General features: G+C 36.1%; 1 protein-coding gene and 1 non-coding gene across 6 annotated transcripts in view; one reads left to right on the forward strand and one right to left on the reverse strand.

The window, feature by feature from the left end:
• The window catches only part of MBNL3 (muscleblind like splicing regulator 3), a 107,388-nt gene that overhangs the window by 37,113 nt on the left and 56,446 nt on the right, over positions 1-13,829 (reverse strand). The gene's annotated exons all lie outside the window — the stretch shown is intronic.
• On the forward strand, positions 13,460-13,566 carry LOC112066149 (U6 spliceosomal RNA). The gene has a single exon (XR_002892442.1). It is a non-coding gene; the product is annotated as a U6 spliceosomal RNA (small nuclear RNA).

A 13,829-nucleotide genomic window follows, 5' to 3' on the forward strand; every position in this document is an offset into this window, starting at 1 on the left:
TGGCAATCCCTCCAATTCCTAAGGGTCTTAGCTGTGCACTAAACTTAAACCTTGCGGTTTCCACTTGGCAAAGTTAAATTTCCTGTCTCCAAGTAAAAAGAAAATTTCAAAGAAGAATTAAATGTAGACAAATATCTTGCAAACTTAAGGGGAGTAAAAGGTGAGAAAGGCACTGATTATCGTTCCGATGTAAACAATTTATCTTTGCAACGCTCAGTATGCTGGTAAGAATAAATTAAATAATTACATCTATAGAGCCAGCCATGTACCCCCTCCACCCAGAGGTTATATAAAGGGCAGATACAGTTATTGATTTACCTCTGCATTTTTGAAATTAGAGGCACAGAGATAAAAATCAGTCCTTTTATATTTGCTAGACATAAGTTTTCTTTCAGATAAAGAAATTTAAAAGCATGATACCAAATGGTTGTTTACAGGGTCTTGCTAAATTCACAAGTAGAAATCATGCATGTTTCAAACGCCAGAGCCAAATGTATCCACTTTACAATAAGCATTTTTCTCACAATCCTACCCAACTACCAAACTAATACCAAATATGCAATTTCCAAGCAGAAAGGTTTACTTGGTGACATGGACTGCATTAAAATGCTTTGAGGCATGGACTAGCTCTACATTTTGTTAATGATAAATATATTTTTATCACCAAAAGCCTTACTGAAACCTTTATGCTAACTTGTTATTAAAACTGTAGGCATTTTAGAGTATCAGACAAAACTCCAAAGAAAACTCCAAACTCCAAATGCACTGTGTATTTAAATAAAGTGGGTTTTTTTTTTAGCCAAGTGATTCTTTATTAGGCCAAGTTGCTGTTTGTTTTTGTTCTGACATAAAAGCAAGCAATTTATTGATATAAATTCTTTCTCTTTTAAAAATAAAGATCTATTCTGTCTGGCCTGAATATCTACCAAATATATTAAGTTTCATCCAAAATGTATTTCAGAGACGTGAACAGAACTGACAATGTTCTAGATGAAACTACCGAGACTACTTTTTTAAAAAAATATGTTTAAAAATGATCCTCTCTCAGTCTTACTTAGTAAATATAGCAACCTTGTTAAACTCACCTTCTGCTTTCAGTGAGCAGTTAATATTTGATGATGATGAAACTGTTCCTGGTATTTAAAGAACTAAACAAGGCCATCCACAAACAATGTAACTAGAAATGGGGTTGTTTAAAGAAGATAAAATGATAAATGGAAGTTTTACGTTTTAAAATAAATCAATCCCTCAACCATAAATGTCCCATATCTTTACAGAGAAGAAGCTGAAATATGACCCCTGCCAAAGAATGCCTATCTCCAAATCTAAAACAAAGTAAAGCAAAGGACAGCGAAAGTTAATTAGTTTTAAAAATCTATTAATTGTTCTCCGCAAGTCAGTTTAAGCAGCTAGAAGAGTTAGTGGGCAAACAGTGCACTTGTAAGGATGCAGTGTTTCTTAAAACCATAAACCCTCTATATTAAGCACAACAAGGTTTCTAAGGTCTAGTCACTGCCTTTTAATTAGTGGAATCCTTATTCTGGTGAGGGGAAAAATAGGAAAAATAAAACAAATCCCTAGTTTCATTGTGCCTTCCCTGAAAATCAGAATAAAATTAGAAAACTTCAGAAAACATGTCTTTCTGGGGAAAAAAAGAGCCCAGTTTATGTATCTCTTATACAACGTAAATCAAATTCCATTCTAGAAAAATATTTGATCAAGTGATACAGCGAAATAAACTAGGCCATGTAAAACATCAGTGTGCCAATATTTCAGTTATTTTTCTCCTAAAGATAACTGGAGCATTTAACTGTTTTTGTTTTGTTTCATGTTTTACAGACTCTAGTATATAAGGTCAAATAACCCTTCAGATGTGAACTAATTCTGACCATTTATGAGTGGGCTACAGAATAATTGTATCTACAGGTTTAGCTCATGTAACTTGGCATGTGATGATTGTTGACACACATTTAGAGACCACGTTGAGGCCCTTGTAAAATTATATTTTCCATTAATATCATGAAAGTATTCATAATGACACAACTCATTTGAGGCATTTGTTGAATGCTGTGGTCAGGTTTGCATTTTTTTTTCACATCATGACCACCTGAATAATAACAACTGACTTTATAGTAAGTATATTTACCATGTGCCAGACACTGTTCAAAGTGCTTTACATGCATTACCTCATATAGTCCTCACAATATAACCCTAGGAAGTCAGTGTTTTACTGAAGAACTGAGGCACAGAGAGGTGAAGAAACACGCTCAAGGTAACGGAACAAATGTCGCAGAGCTGTGATTTGAACCCAGGTGGTCTGAGTCTGCAGCTCACATTCCTAACCAATACACTAATGCCTCACAACACCATGGTGTGCTAAACTGAGGAATGAGCTCGTTCAAATATTTCTAATGGTTGGGTCACTATTTTCCTTCTAAGATTATAATAAAGATTGCATACCAACTGGCTGTTAGGTATGTCCAGAAACCATTTAATAGATAAATGTATGCCAAGTGGGCTGTTTTGTTAAGTACCTGGGGATCTTAGGTGACTTGAAAATGAATACGACAAGATAACTGAGTGTCCAATGTTTTTTATACCACATCCACCTGAATAACTTTACTGTGTATTTTCCATGTGCTGGGCACTGTTCAAAGTGCTTTAAACGGATTATGAAGTCTTTCATCCTAACCAAAGCAGAACAATTAGTACATATATCTCATCTCTTAGCACAGCTTTTTAGCAAATGTCTGCATGATAGAATTTTGGTCTGGGATAAGCAGTGTCCTGGAATCAGGAGTCAGGTTATGAGAGCTTAAGCACAAATGACCATGGCCTGACAAAAGTAACAGTCCTGCAAAACCCCATGGACATAGAGAACAGATGGAAGTGGGGCTCAATGAAAGGGTTGGTTGTGTGCCTTTTGTGACTATTATTATTACCACTCTAAAAGAAGAATCTTAAGAAAAAAAAAAAAACAAAACCACCACAGCAGTGCCATTTAGAAGCAGGTTTACTCAGACCATAAATGTCTGGGTGCTGTGGGTTCAACACTATGACAAAGCAGAGAAAATCCCAAACAATGACAAAAGATCAACCTTATCACAAAGAAGTACAAAGTGTTCTTCTGAAGCATTTCATTCCACAAAGAACACAGACAAATAAGGATTCACACACACCACACATACCACCTCACAAAAGACTACGCCACCAAAAGCTCAGTTTTAGTGGGGATTTGACTTAAATGACCAGAGAATGTATAAACTTTGAGATGGTGCAACATGGGGTGATGATTTGTGGGCCTGTGAACTAGGATTTGACTTTTTCAATGCTTCAACTCTGCCTGTGAGCAAGAGTTATGTTTATTTATTTTCTTTTCTATATTGTCAATTTATTTTTGGTTAAGTAAACATTATTCACAAAATAAGACTAAAGACTCCAACTGCAAATCAACATGTAAATGCATCAGGTAAACATATAAACATGATGTAAACATATCAATTCTATTCACTCTAACTTAGCATTTAGGTTTTTCCACAGCTTTTAAAAGACATAATATTCTAGATATTTGCTGATGATGTAGTAGGGAACCTAGATCTTATATAAATGACTAGACAATTGAACGTGTAGAATCCAAAAGGCTACTTATACTTTTAAAGACAATTTGATGGGGAAAATAATACTGATAAATAAATCCAATGTTGAAATGAATCAGCTGTTTGGAATCAGGTTGCAGGCAGTTCATACTCTGACTTCTAACACATTTATTCCGAGACAAAGCAGGAATAAATCTAAATTTTTAATATGAATGCAGTATTTTACTAAATATGAATGCAGTATTTTATTAGGAAGAGGGCTAAACTGGGATTTAAGTGTCCTGGATTCTAATTACCTTTAGATCATGGCTAAATTATTTTCCAATTCTGTTAATCAGTTTTTCTAGGAATAATTCCTGCCCCTACATACTCCATAAGTACTTTGAAAGAGTAAAGGGAAAAAGTGAAATTTAGTATGCTTTGGAAGTAAAATCAGTAAAAAAAAAAAAAAATATTTACTTTCTTTATTAGTTAGTTAGAACTAAAACTGTTGCTGTGAATTAAGTATAAAAAATTCAATAGATTACAAACTATGTTTTACCATTTTACCTCCCCACAGAAGATAATGCATTATTATAAGAGGAATCCTTGATTTTGTGAGTAATATAAATTATCATGTGCCTAGAGAGGGAATTTATATACAATGTTAGAAAGCCAAGGACACTTCTCTTCTTAGAACCGGGTATTGTTACAGTTGCCTCTCCCACAGCTCAGTGGTAATGGCAGGTGAAAGAGCAGAGGATAAAGAAGCAGATCCAAGCTTTAATCTTATCCTTGCAAATAACTGAAAAGAGAAAGGAATTATTGCTCCCTTTACAACTGGCAATAAGCCAGTGCCTACTTAGAAGACCAGTTTACCTAGTCAAGAGGCACTTCTCTACCATCACAAGCTTCTTACTTTAAGATCTCACATAATGAAAATTCACTTTAGAATCATAATGAATAAAACATTCAAAGTAATCTCTATCATATGAAAAAGTGGGGAGCGTCACATTTTTTGGTTGGTACTTTTTATATTTTAATTTTGCCAAAACTGCTGTTATATTTTATTTATAACACATATTAAAAGGATATAAAGAAATCAAGCAAGTCATTTTTTTCCTGGTAAGTTAGGAGGATAAAGCAAAACAAGCTTTAGGCTATAAGAGAAGATGTTAATGGTGTTTAAAATACTAACAATTAATTATAGCAAAGGGATTTTGAATATTATTTATATAAGTTGGTAAAATAATAATGAATCTCATTATAAAACTGTTTCTAAATATTTGAACAGTTTTTCATTTTTCTTATTTTTCATCTCAACAGGCCCAACTGCTTAGAAGCCAAGATTGACTCACATAAATGTGAAACACGTTGGAACATATATACTTATATATTGAATATTCTTATTGTACTGAATATTATATTTAATATATATTTTTATTGTAAAGAACTAATAAATATATATTATATACAAATATGTATTATATATGTTATATACATATATAAGCCCTTTTTGTCCCCACCACACTTGCTGCATATAAAGCTGCATATAAAGCTTGTGGCAGCTAGCAACACCTACAATAGACCTTTTGGGGTATAAAAAAGTCACTAATCCTTCCAGAGGGTTACAAGAGACAAATGATTAAAATAATCTTTTTCTTCTTGGTTTCATACATTTACACACCAATGTTATGCTTGTCCAGCTACCTGTGATGAGATGTTCCATGGGAAGTTTCTATGTGCTCCACAAAAATAGGGTTCTGTGGTAAAAGAATTTCGAGAAATGTTGAGTGCAACAGAAGTAAACTACTCTTTCGTGCAGTACGTCTCAGAGCCTTATCTCAGCTAATAAGCACTGTGGTGCTCCCTAGGGAGAGAAATATAATAAGTTTCCCAAAGATATATAAGTCTTCCAGAACAGATGTCATTTTCTTTCCACCAGATCTGAGTATAAACAATAAGCCAAGAATGACACCATTTGAACAAAAGTGGAAAAAAGGAAAAAGCATTGAGGGAGTAATACAGAGTGCTGAGAATTCTGAAACTGAGAAACATTATCTTCAGTTGATACTCTCTTGGACTGTTAGGGTTTTCTCTAAACCAGTGGTGCTCAAACTTGAGTGTTCATCAGAATCACGAGGAGGGCTTTTTAAAACACAGACTGTCGGATCCACCTTCAAAGTTTCTGATTCAGCAGATCTGGGTAGGGCCCAAGAATTTACATTTCTAACAAGTTCCAAGGTGAAGCTGGTGCTGCTAGTCAGCCAACAACACTTTCCCAGCACTGTGGGAACAGTGCTGTCTTATCAAACAATAGATTTAGCTATTTACTAAGCATTTTCTTATGTCGCTGATAATCAGTTTCTAAAAGGTCATATAGACGGGATTTTGATATCTTAATTCCACATCTCTGACCTCAGTAATGATGTTATTAGCAGTCATATAAAAGAAGGCCAGTCCAGGTCACACAAAAAAAGGATTGGACCTCTCAAGATTCTATTCTACTACTCCTAGAAAACACATTCATCTTCTGTTTACAAAGTAGTGCTATTAGTTATAAAGGTAAGTATATAAGAGCTCTGTATTACATGTTGCCTACATTTGCTCTCCAAATCTCCCCAGAGGGTTTTTCAAAATGTTTGCTACATACCCAAATTTAAGCAGATAAAGGATTTGCTAGTAAACTCTCCTCGGCTCTCCAGTAAATTAATACCTTTACTCACTGCAGAAACCACACTCATTTGAAAGTACCACCTCTTCTCCTCACCCCCAAAAAAGATACCTGGAAAAAAGACAAGCTCAAAGGAGGCAAATACTTTTCACATCAAATAAGCAAACAACCCAATGTTGACCACAGCATTTCAACATGGATAACCAAAAGGTGAAGTATTGATAGACTCCCAAACCTCAAAGCAAGCACCAAATACAAAGTTCATCCGTTGTACCCTGCAGTGATGCAGTAAGGAAACAGGACATCCCATACAACACTTTGTCCTTTTCATTGTGAAGAAAATAAATACCTGGCTAAGGAGTTGCAAGTATTCGTTACCCTTTCCTTTCTGATTAAGAACAGTCTCAGCAGTACTCGGTTTACTTCTGAGTACCACTGGCAGCCTATTTAAATCTGAAGCCCCCACTTTGCAATACCATAATGCTTGCAATACATTGACACGTCAAAATGAAAAACACTCAAATAGCTTAATAAGCTGTAAATATGAAATTCAGAAATAGAATTAGCCCCTTCCCTTGCCCTCTCACTAGTTATACAACTACATTCTTCCACAAGGGCTTGGAAACAACTTACAAGAAAGACACACTTCCAAAAACACCATTATCATGGGCCTAAAGAGTAAGAGTGATATAATGGGGAAGGTGGTGATAATTACATCAAAAACTTCAAAAATCTAGATAAGGTTAATCGCTTCAGCTGGGCCCTAAATGTAGCTCTGAGCTTTCTGGCAACCATTGTAAAGAGGAAAATGTATTGAACTGCATTGTTCTTATTACATGATAAAAGAAAGTACACTGGTTAATAAGCACCTCTCTGTAAAAAAGACCGCTGGCTACTATGGAAGATAATGAATAGGGCAGGGAACCTGCCCACAAGTTTGCCTATCTTATCTCTTCTGCAACTGCAGAGGCCTGAGGACTGCTGCTGAGAGGGGCTCTAGCACTTGACATTATGGGATAGAAATCAAAGGAAAACAGTGGGGTAGAAATCAAAGGTGACTAAACTAGGGGTCTAGAGGTGCTATTGAGGAGGAGGAGAAATTTGATGGGGAGAATGAGACGTCTCTGAGCCATAATTAATCACAGCTCTTCATTTTTGCTTCAAGGAAAGCCAAGGAGTTTATAATGGAGTTTATAATGTGTGATAAAAATGGCACAAATAATTCTCTCTCTGGCAGAGTCTCACTTTCTCTATCACCACCCCCCTTCATTACTATGTTGTTTTATTCATTACACTTTCGTTCTGGTTTTGCTTCAAATACATTATTATTGGAGCTGAAGTATTTCAGAATGAAAAGCTTTTCTCAAATAGGTGTCTTCGAATTTCTTCTTTTTTCTCTACAATCTCTCACATGGAAGTAATGTCATTTTTTTTCCTTAAGTGTTTCTCTAGTGGGAAAATAGGAGATTCGGGGGAGGAATAGTGAAATATGATTAAATACATTTTATCAGTAATATTTCGTAGATGGAATAAATGTCATGTGCCACCGGAGTGAGGCCTTGAGAATTTGGGAAGAGTGAGAGAGGGTCTTGGTTTTGTCTTAGCTGTCAGTTGCCTATTAAAATATGCAAGTCACAATTATGGATATTATTGTAAACTATTAATGACATCAGCTGAATGCTGCTAAATACTTAAAACCATTTTAAGTTTCCTTCTTTGTGGAAACATTTTTCTAAAATGGTCCAGGTACTTTTCTTATTTTTGAAGTAGAGTCAGTTGCCCAAACCTGAATCACATCTCGATTACTAAGAACTGCACCCAAGGCCTCAGGATGTCTGTCCTGAAAAACAGAAATCGCTATGCCAAATGGAGATGAAGATGGAGAAGGTATAAGAGATTGAGCTGACTGCACAAATACCAAGGTACAGCTCATAAGCCCAGAAATCCTTTTTAAAAATTCCATCTTGAAATTAGTTTCCCATTTCCTATTACTTTCCCATTTCTTTTAAAAAGCAGATTGCTAGGTAAGTTTATTTTAAAAAGTCAATGCACAGACTCTCTCTCTAAGAATTTTTCTTTGCCTTTCTATGCTCAAACTCTTCAGACTTTATAAATATCACTGTACATTCGAAGCAATCGTTATTGATTAAACTTTAAATATATATTTTTATTGGATTAGGCAGTCACCTTTTACACAAAACCCTTTTCTGCAGATTATGACCTGATACTTGACTCAGAATGACCTTATTAGTGTTAATCATGCTTCCAAGAATACCTTTATTTGCAAGCTAGCCACTTGCTGTAAAATTCTATTTCAAACATTTTAAGGCAAAAAAATGATGCTTGAATATTACTAGATTATCACACTAATTACTTAAAAATAATATGTAACAGTGGCCATTCAGTAAATTTTTAAAAAAATCCACATAGAGGGTAAAGACACTCAAAATGCTAAATTTGGAGAGTATCCAAGGTGTTTGGCCAATGAACATTTCTATAATGCTAAGGGACAGAATTAAATTCACAAAAATCAGCAATCTGTAGGCCATGAAATCTAGGTTAAAATGTGGTTGAGTGAGGAAAGTTGGCACATGGGTGTATACAATTTTCATTCATATTTAGGTAAAAACTGAACTGGGAGTAGAGGTACAGATGCAGGTGGAGAGATGACTAGGCACCTTGCAGGGGATCCCATACTGGTTCTCCCTCTGTCAAAGGCGATTCAACAAGTCCATGTTTCATTCAGTGAACACTTTTCAAGCTCCCAATATGTACTATGTGTGCTAGGCACAAAAGCTGTGGCGGTAAACAAGACACCATCTAATGTGAAACCAAAAAAAAGTATGACAAATCTTCATTTCAAATTCAATGAAATTGGATATTAAGGTGAACACAATAGCAGCAGGTAGGAGTATTTCAACCAACCCCCTCTTACTTAACCATGTTGACTTGAGCAGCATCTCAACTCCATCACTGGCTTCTCCTTCCCACTGCCACCCCCTAATTCAAATTCTTATCATTTCATACCTTCAATATGAAGCTTTCTAAGCTTCAATAGCAGCTTTCTAAGAGGTCCCCCTGTGGCCAGTCTCTTTTGCTCTATCCATTCATCTTGCATAGGCTGATGATGCCATTTCTCTACTCAAAATTGTCAGATTCCTAAGAGCTACAAAATCAAGTTCAAGCTCCTCTACTAACACAAGCTCTATGCTTCAGCCAGGCTGACTTAACACTCGACTCCCCAAATCCACACTACAGATTTTTCCCCCTCTGTCTTTGCTTAGGTTATCCTTTCTGCCTGGAATGTCTTCCTGTCTCTCCTTCCAAGAATATCTCACACGGTACCTCTCCCATGACTACTTCTTTAACCACCACAGCTGGATGTAATCCCAGCCCTCCCTCCCCCCTTGGACTCTTTTAGTGCTTCGTTTGTACCTGGCTTACGGCACATAACACAAGCAGCTTCATACTAAAAGGTCAGGCAGGGACCATATCTTCCATAACTTTGTATTCTGTGCAGTACTCAGCCCTGTGCCTAACAAGTAACAGTTTTCAATAAATGTTTGTTGAATGAATCATTTCTTTGGGGAACTGAATGTATATAGATAGAACTCTTAATGGATTTAACAGGACTTTCAGCATTAAATGACCCCTGACATTCATAAAATCCTTGTAGTAAACCACAAGCAACAGTCCTGCAAATTGAGTACTGCTGCTTGCTCTTGTATGAAGAGAAACAGAGGTAGGTAGGATTCTCATGACTTCCTCAAGGCCACACAAGGAGCCTTGGTTAGAGCTGTTATTACAAGTCAGCATTTTCTATATTTATGCCACTTGCTGATACCATGCTTCACATCAAGCATTTCCATGGTTACATCTGTTGTTCACCCAAGAAAGAGGCATTTATCAAGACTACCTCTAAGGCCTCTATGAAAAATAAGACAATATTCCAAAATATATACAATGGATATTATTCAGCCATGAGAAAGAAGGAAATCCTGCCTTTTCTGGCAATATGCATGTACCTTGAAGGCCAGACACAGAAAGACAAATACTGTACAATTTCACTGATATGAGGAATCTAAAAAAGCTAAACTCATAGAAACAGAGTAGAATGGAGGTTACCAGGGACTGGGGGTGGGGAAAATGGAGAGATGTGGTCAAAGGGTACAAACTTCCAGTTATAAGGTGAATATGTTATGGTAATCTAAGATACAGCATCGTGACTATAGTGAACAAAACTGTATTATATACTTGACAGTTGCTTAAGACAGTAAGTCTTAAAATGTTCTTACCACAAAAAGAGTAATTATGTGAGGTGATAGAGGTGTTAACTAACCTTATTGTGGTCATCATTTCCCAATATATACTTGTATCAAATCATCACGTTGTACACCTTAAACTTACACAATGTTGTATGTCAATTAAATATCACTAAAGCTGGAAAAAAATCCTTCCTCTAGTGGGGTACTAGTAGAATAAAAATGGACAATTTAAAATTTTTTTTCAGTTACTTGGAAGTAAGTTAAGATTGAATTTGTTTCTATGTAGAATGCTTTCCCGGCTAATAGAAAAAGCGAAGTAACCAGGAAATGGCAAAAAAAAAAAAAAAAAAAAAAAAACACCAAACCTCTAGAGATTATGTTTTTATAAAAGTTGGAAAATATTTAAGTTCTTTGAATAAAGTATGTGATAAATATAAACATTAACAACAGAAAAACAACTTCTGGGATAGGTATTTAGCAAATGTTTTAAACCCACACAGAGTTCTTAAAACATATTCAACATTCTCAAACGGTTACTTCAGGGTTACTATTTTTTCATAAATAGGATGAACAACAATTTTAAGGCAATATGACAATGTGATCTTAAAACAATGTCATCTTGGGCTTCTCTGGTGGCGCAGTGGTTGAGAGTCCGCCTGCCGATGCAGGGGACGCGGGTTCGTGCCCCGGTCCGGGAGGATCCCGCGTGCCGCGGAGCAGCTGGCCGCAAAAAAAAAAAAAAAAAAAAAAAAAAATGTCATCTTAAAAATATAGTCTCCAAAATGTATTTGGAATGGAATAAGAGATGATTGATACTATAATGCTGCCTACTCAATGTACACATATAAAAGATGGGTTAAGAGTTTAAAGTCACAGAGAAAAAGGTTTTCTGTTTGCATTTCTGCATCCTAGAGACAGAAATTAGAACCTTGGTACTATCTAGTTAGCTGGCAAATCATGGCTGACACATAGGATATCTCTTACTTAGTTCAGGAAATTTGCCATATTTAACACAGTTATATCACTGTGGACTCTATGTTTTCAAGCTGTTGGATGGTTTTCAGCGTGGAAACTGCCTTCACTGTCCACTGTCTACCCACAAGAACACGTGTAGGAGCAAAAGGCTAATCTCTTTTCTACAAATTCCCAGTGGGTAAATAAAAATCTGAGTTTCAACAACAACAAAAAATATGTCCATTTACAATAGAAAAAAAAGGTCCAACTGAAAGCATACATTGACATGCCTATGACCAAGCAACAGCCGCAAAAACCGATGGATCATATTGTCACATCTACTTCAGTAAGTAACAGAGTTTGACATGACACTAAGCCATGTTATATAAGCTCATCAGGAATAATATTGGAAAAATAATTTACTCCAACTCTAGACAACACGGTTAAGTCCAAATAGTGGAGATTATTTACAAAACAAAAGGTCGTAAACCAAATGGAATTCGTTTACTGACTTTTAAGAAAACAGTATCAAGAAAGACAGGAAAAAGCATGAGTTAAACTTCTCATTACGTCTAGCAGTAAAACTTGACCCTGTGGTGAGAACTGAAGGCACAGAAATAAAAACATTGAAAACCTAAGCAGGGCTGCAAATCTGGATTAGACAGCAACGGCAACAAAAACCATAAATGTAAGAAACCAAAGACTGATTACACAGTGGAGGAAATACAGAAAAAAATGAAAAGATTATTTAGAGATAATGAGGAAAGAACAGATGGCTAAAATTCCTCTGGAATATATAACCCTGTAGGTCAACAATCAAGCGGCCGGCTGAGATAGAGGAAAACAAGGCAAACTTGGGGACTTTACAATCAGAAACCTAATCTGTAAGGGCAAAAACAGCAGTGAGTAAATGATGTTCTATGAATAAAGTCATGTTCCTAGAAGAACTAATTGCTATCTCCAGATGCACAGAAGTACCTTGTATCCACATTTCACAAAAACGTGAAGTAAAGAAAAAACAATATTTATAATGACTTCATACAGCTATGTGACATGAGAGAATTATTATATGATCAAGTAAGATCAGACATCTATTTCCCTAACATGTAAAGAGCTTCTTCCACACAAAAGAGTTGACATATAGTAGACAGTTCTCAAACTTCAGATATTCAGATCTCTCATACTAAATGGGGTTCCTGTGACAAAGGGTCCATCTTAATGATACCAAATTGTGGTTGAAGACTACATCCCTGGCCATATCACAAGTCCTTTCTTACCAGGTAGCCAATTGCAGCCTTGGCTGCAAGGGGGAGAGAGAAATGATCTTGAGCTATGCTTCCATAAAACAACATTTTAAATTCATTGGATTAGATTCCAAATTCTTTTACAAAACTGTATTTGACCCATAACAAGGCTGAGCTGCTACTGCAATATTTTCAGTTAATCTGTGACAGGTACCTCCCTAGCTGGCCAGGACTTTGTACTAATGAGTATATCTATAACAGCATCAGACATCAAAGAGTTTCATGCAGTGAAGATATACATGATCCACAGCCCGTTACAATCCCCGATTCTGGCTAGCTAACTCAGCAATGCAGGGTTTGGAGAAAAGGATGGACGAGGGAGTAGAGACAGCTCAGTGTTCTGACTCTTGGTGATTAAACAAAGCTTAGTATCACTAAGTTAGATAACGTGGTCTAAAAATAAAAACACCCTGCCTCTCTTCCTCCTTCTTTTCAAAATTAATAGCCCAAATGACTGTCAGAGAACTAAATACGAAACTTTAATTAAAGTCTTCATCTAAACACAATGTCATGAAACAATAAATGAGGGAGAGATTAGGAAAGGGAAAGTTGACTTTTCCCCCCTTTTGAAGTAACAGAAAGTGAAGGAGAAACACAAAACGTTGAAAACAGGGCATCCCAATGTCACGTGGGACAGTCCGACGTGATAAGCACTGGATGCTTTTGGTTTAGTAAAACAATAGCCCAGTGCTTGCTTTGACAGCACATATTCTAAAATTGGAAAGATACAGAGAAGACTAGCATGGCTCCCGCACACGGATGACACGAAAATTCGTGACGCGTTGCATAGTTTTGAGCAGTATGTTTCTTCTCTTAGAATTAAACGAATGCTGCAAAGATCAAAACCAAACACAATAAGCCCAAATGATGTTTTCTCCATCTCCTTCTTCACCACAGGAAAAAAGACTGAAATGATTGGAAGAACACTGGAGTTCTCAGGATCTTTTGATAACTGCTTATGTGACGTTGGGCAAGGGACTCTCCCTCACTGGATCTCCAGTTTCCTATCTGTAAATGGTAACAATCTGAAATGAATGTTCTACATTCAAAATTTTTG

This window comes from Physeter macrocephalus, chromosome 21 (assembly GCF_002837175.3).
Source record: "Physeter macrocephalus isolate SW-GA chromosome 21, ASM283717v5, whole genome shotgun sequence".
Taxonomy (NCBI): domain Eukaryota; kingdom Metazoa; phylum Chordata; class Mammalia; order Artiodactyla; family Physeteridae; genus Physeter; species Physeter macrocephalus.